Here is an 8,157-nt window from a genome sequence, read left to right as displayed (position 1 = left end):
GGCTGCCTCTGCCAGTCTTAGCACCCAAGGGAGTCTCTAGGTATTTGGGGAAAGAGACATTTAGGGCTTTGCACACTAATATGCACACCTTGAACTGGGCCTGGAAACCATGTGGTCTGTCGTTACCGTATTAACAATTGGAAATATCTGCTTCACAGTCAATCAAATGATTCTAAAAAGGGCTACAAGCTTGAAGCCAACCTTGTGCTCAAATCTCACGTGTATGACGACACTAATCCAAAAAGCTGGAATCCTGGCCCTGGTACTCCATCATCCCATTTCAGCTACAGAAGCTCTGCGCACAAGGTTATAAGCAACAACAAAAAAGAATGATAATGGATTTTAACGGCTTTTTAAATGTATTGCCTGGTGAATTCGGCTCTTGGCTACAAAAGTTCACACGACAGTAAACAAGCCATTAGAGGGCCACCATGTGTCCTCGTCGTGCTTCAAAAGCTGCACTGGCCAGAATTTTAGAGGGATGTTTCAAGGTGGCTTTCTTCCACTTTTTATGTCATATTAATTTCCCAAAGCAGCATATTCCAGACTGAGGTTACAATTCTACACACATGCACACGGAGGAGCAAACCTTCATGAACTCCGTGAGGCTTACTTCTAAGTAGACCTGTCTAAGGTTGCCCTGTAAATACCATTCCTGGCATCACCTCACTTGTGAAAGCATTCATTTCCATGCAAATCAGGGTGGGGAGTTTGTGGTGGCATTACCTAACAATAATTCCCAGCACCCCTTTACCATTGGCCGTGCTGGTTGGGAGTGATGGGAACGCCATTAGACCAATTTCTATTACACATTACATGAAGCAGAATGGCAAAATACCCGAACCTAGAGATCATGGTTATCCTTAGACCAGGATCCAAATGATAGCACAGCTAAGGAGGCTTTAGACAAGTGTTCTTTGAAGAGATAATTGTTCCTTGAGGTAACTGGGAATGCCTACTTTTAAAACTGAGTTTCAAAATCTGACATATGAGAGGACTGTGGTTCAAAGATGGAGAAGAAAAATATTCCTGGGTGCATAGTGGCCTTTGATCATACCTAAAATAAGCATTTGGGTCCTGGCCATAGTCCCTTTTTATCGTAATGCTTGCTTATTTACCAGGAAAGAGCAGTATTTTTTTCCCCACTTACCTAGGATAGCATAACTTTTCTTGAAAAAAGGTGAAGGAAAAGGCATGATTCAAACCCGTAACCTCCTGTATTCCTAGCAGACACCCAAGAGATTCATAATATTTTTCTGTCGAAGCAGAGGTATGTCATGTGTATTCTTACTGCCATGGAAACTCAAAACAGCATCTTAGATAAGGCTAAGTTTCTTTCATTACTGCAGACTTCAAACTATTTTGTCATTAGAAAGCTTAAAAAGAAACTAATCCTGAAGAGGCATTTAAGTAAAACAATAACTGTGACCTTATGATGAAATTAGGTTGTGTGTGTTTTTAAGATTTCGAGGGCACTGCTGAGTGTCAAGATATCTTTGAGGATCCAGTTCAGTGTCTTCTTTATGTAGGTCTTCATCTGTAGCATGTAATTTTACTGGAGTGTCAACAGTTGCCTTATTACATACGGCATGCAAAGGCGGGGAAAATGACACAGCAAGTGTCAATGCTCCATTTAATTAACTTCCAACTTTTAGCAACATACAAAGCAAGCATTTCTACTGCTGGTTCTTGTGCTAGATCTTAAAATAAGTATGTCAGCTGTTAATGTTTAATCTTCATAAATTCTGATCTAGAATTGTTAATATTTGTTTACTTGGCATTATGAATGTAAAACTGATTTATTAATTGCCCTGTGCGCCTTTTTCTCCTCTCTCTCTTTCTCTTTTTTTTGTTTTGTTTTGTTTTTGGTTGATACTTAATTTGTACTTTTTACACTTGAATTTCAAAAAGGAGACTTAAAACTAATTTTTGAGCATTAAAAAACAAGATGGGGATATGAATTTACCAAAGTAAATGATACCATGATGATACAGATAATAAAACTGAGCCTGGCAAATCTTCTTTTCTTCTTCTTCTTTGGCGATCACCCGTAGCCGAGTAAGATTGGGTTCCATAAACACGGTTTTAACAATGAGTCCATAAGTGACTGTGGAGGCCAATTCTGGATCCACACGTCCTTCCACAGTGGGGACATCGGTTGTGGACATCATGGTATGGATTTGCCAGGCATGCCTTCCTCTTAGCACGTTTCTCCCTTGCATCCTGAGCTCGAGTGTCTTCAAAGCCCATGGCACCTTTGGTAAAGGCTGTTCTCCAACTAGAGCACTTGCAGGCCAGTGTTTCCCAGTTGTCAGTGTTTATACTACATTTTTTTATTTTTGCCTTGAGACAGTCTTTAAACCTCTTTTGTTGACCACCAGCATTACGCTTTCCATTTTGAAGTTCGGAATAGAGTAGTTGCTTTGGAAGACGATCATCAGGCATCCGCACAACATGACCAGTCCAATGAAGTTGATGTTGAAGAATCATTGCTTCAACACTGGTGATCTTTGCTTCTTCCTGTACAATGATATTAGTTCGCCTGTCCTCCCAAGTGATGCGTAACATTTTTTGGAAACACCATTGATGGAATCTTTCGAGAAGTTGGAGATGGCGTTATAAGTGGTCCATGTTTCACAAACATATAGTAAGGTTGGTAGTACAATAGCTTTGTAAACAACCATTTTGGTTTCCCTGCGAATGTCCTGGTCCTCAAACACTCTGCACTTCAATCGGGAGAAAGCCACACTCGCAGATCTCAGGTGATGCTGGATTTTGGCATCAATGTGGGCCCTTGTAGAAAGATAACTGCCTAGTTAGGAGAAGTGATTGACATTTTCTAACGTTACACCACTGAGTTGGATTTGTGGCACTGCAGAGGGGTTATTCTGTACTTGTTGGAGCAGCACTTTGGTTTTTGGGATGTTGAGTGATAAGGCAAGCTTTTCATAAGCTTCTGCAAAGAGATTTAGGATGGTTTGGAGGTCATCCTCTGATCGTGCGCACACTATGTTGTCATCAGCATACTGAAGCTCTATGACGGAAGTTACGGTAACCTTACTCTTTGCTTTCAGCCTGCTCAGATTGAAGAGCTTTCCATCTGTTCGATATATGATTTCTGCTCCAGTGGGGAGTTTGCCTTCGACAAAGTGTAGGATCATGGTAATGAAAATAATGAGCCTGGCAAATACAAACTCAGTGTCATGTGGATCTTCCCAACACAGGATACAGCGGTCGAAGGCTACTATTCACATTCGAGGGTCAACCATTGTAGATGCTGAGTCACATTAAGTTTATTTCTGAAATATGTTGGTTGCCCTTCCAACAATTCAGCACATCTTGTAATAAAATAGCAAAAAATAAAGGCAGTAAAAATAAACTTGCAGAAACAGCAGAACCCAGCCTTTCCAAATAAAAAGACTTTCATGTGCCCGCACAAACTATGCAATGAGGGAGTAAGTCTGATCTCGGGGGGGGAGGGGGCGAGAGAGGCAAAGCTTCCCAGAGTGGAGGCCACTCAGGGAAGCTTAGTCCATTATGGCAAATGGGGTATTGCCACACCAACTTCAGTCTGCTGTCAGCCTTGTTATTTACAACAAATCAGGAGGTGGCTGTACTAGTCACTGACTGTTGATCCCCCTGCCTGCTTTCAGTGCCACCAGTCACCATGAGCACCAGTCACCACTGGTGCCACTGCAGCAAAGGCCCTGCACTGCACCCTATCAGACAATCTACTAATAGTAAATGGTGGAACTTGGGCTCAGAAGAAGGCTGTTTCTCCAAAATGACTGTTTTTCTTGTTAAAAAAACAAGGAAAAGCATATGGGAGAAGGCGCTCACAAAAGTAAGCCATTTGGGGCTTTAAATGTGAGACCCAGCACTTGAATTAAGCAGCCGCTATTACTGTGTTGAAACTGGAGTAATACAATCTCTCTGTCATTCCAGAGATGGGTCTAGACTGAAATAAGTTTCATCCTGGCTGCCCGAGTTGCAAATCCATTTCCAAAGGAAAGGGGGGAAACAGTCCCTCAGCAAAGAACTTTCTCAAATAACTTTGAGAAGCCGAATTTGCCTGTATGTTAACTGTTTTCAGAATATATTGATTGAAAGATTACCAAAAATAAAAAATAAAAAATCCTGCAGGTAGCCATTGGTCAATTAGGGGGGTGGGATCCTAACCCCACAGGATAGCTATGGCTTTCTGATTCCAAGGCATAACTAGGGCTTTTCTTTTCTAGGAAAAATGTGCCGGAACTCACCATGAAGGCCTCCCTTGTTCTCTAAGAATAGCAATATCGCCCACCAGAGAGGTGCCAGAAATGAGTTCCGGCTGGGGGGAAACCCCTAGCATTGTGCAGGAATCTGTAACCCAGCAGTTTAAGATGGTGCAAGTTTGTCTGTAAGGGATTAATGTGTAGGATGAATGTACAGAGTGCCTCAAGGTATAAGTGATACTTGAGTCCATCCAAGCTCTGAGTCATACAGGACTTTCAAGAAAAGCCCATAATTAAGGGCAGCAAAACATTGGGCTCCTGTTTAAAAATGTGGTCATTTATTTCCCATCTTTGGTTTTGCCAAGACCCACCTACTCACTGATGGCCCAGTCCAGCAATTAAGGGCAGAAGGCAGCACAGCTCAATTATTGCTCAAGGATAATATACATTACACACACCACCAAATGTTATGCAAGCCACAGATACAATAAGTCGGCGCTACCCATCAGGTCTCTGCCAACAGTGATTATCTTCCTTTCTATCTCATAGCATAACAATCTTGCACCTGAACTGAAAGTAGCACACATTTGCAACAAAACTACAAAAAGAACAAGTAAAACAACCAGATAAAAGCAATCGCATAGCTGTTCACTGAACTGTTTACAACAGAATTAGCAAACCAAACAAAAACACTCCCATTCAGGGGTAAATACAATTGCCCAAATCCCTTATTAAAATTAATTATTTTGTTTAGCTGTACAAATCCCAAGTCTCGATTTCATATCCCCCCGCCTTTTCTCTATTCAGACACAGATGACAGGTTGTTTTGATATAAATACATACAATGTCACATCTTCCTTGGAATGATAGGCTTAACGTGCTAATCTGACTTCAAAGTATACAATCCAGAGTGTTTATACTGGTGGTAGAGAGGAAAACACCTTTTGGGAACTACCTGACACTTGGCTGTTTCTCCAGACAACATAAATTTATTTTAAAATATATAATAGCCTAGGAAATTTCCTCTTAGCTTTGCATTTCATCTAAGCTCTTATTTATTAATTTTTAAGCTTAGCTCTTCTCATTCTAAAGACTCAGGGAGAAAAAATAACATTTTCAAAACAAATATATAGTTGCATGCCACTCCAATCTCTGAACGGTGCGAGATTCCAGGGGTTCCAGGCACCCAGGGTCCGTGTTTCCTTTGGGAAATGAGGCATAGCGGAGACTGTGGTATCTTCATAATATATGGTTTATTTACACATATATACAACCTGAACCTACAATGGAGGGGCTCACTGCATAAACACCACAAAAGGAACTTGTTTCTCCCGTAGCTGTAGTCTTGGATCACAGCAGAAAGCAAACATTGTGCTCTGCCTCTGCCTTTTACAGCCTGCAACCGTTTTCCTTTTGGATCACATCACAGTCAAGTTTACACTCTGTTTCAAAACTCTGGCCTTCTAACTATCTAGAGCTGGAGGAGGGGGCCTCACCCATTTTCCATCTGGCACAGACTCCCCTCTCTTGCTATCTTAGCGATCCATCACCTTCCCCTTTGTTTTCTCTTAATGGCTCATCTCCCAGGTGATTACCTCATAAGAAAGCTAGTCTGGCTTATATTTTAACTCTTGATAGATCCAGGGGTTCAGGAGGCTTGATTAATTTCTAACACTTACTGGGTCCAGGAATTTAGCAGAGATTGGCACCCCCAAACTCATACTAATATTTGCAGATCAAACAGGCATATTAGATAATATCATATTCTGAAAACTAGACTGTCGGAAGAAATTCCTCATGTGCATCTAGTCTTCTGCTAACAGGGATTTATTTGTTTACTTGCAAGAGCAATCCCACAAACGGCTGCCCACAGTTGAAAGCAGTACAAGCAAGAGTCACCATCGTAGTGAAAACTATGCTGTGGAAAACAAGCTAGATCAAAATTGGTTATCTTAGAGGGCCATTATCCTCTGGTCACTTTGGGGCATGGGTGGGGAGCATGTGGGCCTCCAGATGTTGTTGGCCTACAATTCCCATCATGCTTGATCTTTAGCCATGCTGACTGGAGCCGATGGGAGTTGGAGTCCAACAACTAGAGGGCCACAGATGGATGATACAGATGTGCATGAAATTTGCATATAATGCGTATCTGCATATATCATGCGTATTTGGTGGCATCCATCGGTCTTGTGACAATGGAAGAATGAGCCACTAGAGAGTTACAGCCCCTGCTGTTGCTGTAGAGACCAATATGAGAGAGAAAAGTTTTATGGCAGCGGGGACAGATGAAGGCGTCCGGTTTCGCTGTTACAAATACACCATGGCTTATAATATTTGATAAAAGGATGCCATATTTCAACAAAATCGTCTCCATCATTTGTATTATTCAATGCATGTAATCTGTTTGTTAATTTCTCTGGTGCAGCAATAGACCATCCATTCTGTTTCCAACTGGAGATACACAGATGTTTCAATCCTTTCCAATTCTGTGACACTAGTAGACGTGCCACTGCAAAAGAAAAACAATTAGTTCGTTACAACAAAGCCAGATTGCCCTTCTTTTAAAATCCAAAACTTGTGATACATTCCACGTTGACCCGCAATATAGCTTATTTCTGTAAATACCTTCTGCCACAAAGGCTTATAGGTTCTCATAGAAGTGACTCTCCTGACTAGGATACATCTGTTCGGCCAGGAATGGAAAGCCCTAATTTTGGAGGTCCTGTTAGAATACTTTTTAAAATTAGGAAAATGGGCACCGACACACATTAATCTCTTGCCCTGTGGGAGGCACAAATACCATTTAAGCCCTTGCTTTCAGATCACACCATGCGGTAACCTCTCAATATCCCTGTCTGTATGCAAAACTCTATTATATTAAAACACAGGTGACCAATCTAGACAGCACAAAAGCAAAAATAAGAATACAACACAAATATATCCCATCTGCAGGTAGCAAACCTTTCTCTTCAAATTCTTGAAATAAGCTAATTTGTGGGAATGTTGGCTTGCTTTGCTTCTACCCTTTTGAAACAGAAATCTAAACTAGTCGCGAGAATTACATCAATAGGTTTATTGCTACGCTTTTGAGTACATGAAACTGCTGTTCCCCCAGGAGTAAATTTGCGCCAGGACTCTTTAAGACTTAGAGCTTGTCGCCATTGAAGGTTGCAAAAATAAGTGGACCAAAGCCATATTTTCACCTTCCAATATGCAGTAACAAATAGATATCAATTGAGATAATCAGGATTTTGCTGTGGCTGTGACTGAACAGCAATGTGTCTACCCCTAAACAAAAGACTGCCTTACTCAGATCTTACTCCTTCCCGGAGAGAGGGGTTTAAACATCGAAGAGAGATTGCCAATATATTTCATTATCCCCGGGGGTGGGGGGTTGTGCCTAGACAAATAGCCTTGGGAAAGCTTTGAAGAGGAGAACATTGTCCATCTTGCAGGTCAGAAGTAGCTCTGAGGGTGGTTGGGGATAGCAGCAAAATAGAAAGAGGAGAAAGCCCTCGCTGCTCTACTCCCGTTTGTTTCTGGCTGAAGAAATCCTGACATTTCTGCTTCGACTTCTACCGACACTCTCCCACCTTCCCCGCATAAAAGAACCGGAGGACGAGCCCTGCGCACCGACCTGCTTAAACTCTACGCTCACTCCCTTTGCGTCACGTCGTCGCGTTAGCCCTCACGTGACCCGGCGCGCGACTCCTTGCCTACCAACCGCTTCAAGCAGGCAGCTTCGGGAAATGTAATTTCTACATTGCATTCGCAGTTTCGCAACAATCCGCTGGCAGCGTCCTTTTAAGTTAAGAGGGAGATGACTGGGTGCAAATGTCTTCCCAAATTGGGAGGTTTTTGTTTTCAATTGGAAAGTGGGCAATGGGGTGAGTGGGTGAGAGAGCCAGGGCGAGGGGAAAGGTTTGTGTGGAAAGTGCTGAAG

The 8,157-nt window shown here is 42.1% G+C and overlaps 1 long non-coding RNA gene across 1 annotated transcript; it reads right to left on the bottom strand.

Moving 5' to 3' along the window:
* Positions 1-5,448: 5,448 nt before the first annotated feature.
* LOC144325123 (uncharacterized) lies at positions 5,449-8,019 on the bottom strand. Its single transcript, XR_013390414.1, has 2 exons — positions 7,852-8,019; positions 5,449-6,723 (listed from the first exon to the last, which is right to left on the bottom strand). It is a non-coding gene; the product is annotated as an uncharacterized LOC144325123 (long non-coding RNA).
* Positions 8,020-8,157: the final 138 nt, after the last annotated feature.

The sequence above is a fragment of the Podarcis muralis genome, chromosome 13, assembly GCF_964188315.1.
Source record: "Podarcis muralis chromosome 13, rPodMur119.hap1.1, whole genome shotgun sequence".
Lineage (NCBI taxonomy): Eukaryota > Metazoa > Chordata > Lepidosauria > Squamata > Lacertidae > Podarcis > Podarcis muralis.
Note: the sequence above shows the minus strand (reverse complement) of the source record. Positions and strands in the feature narration are given on the sequence as shown.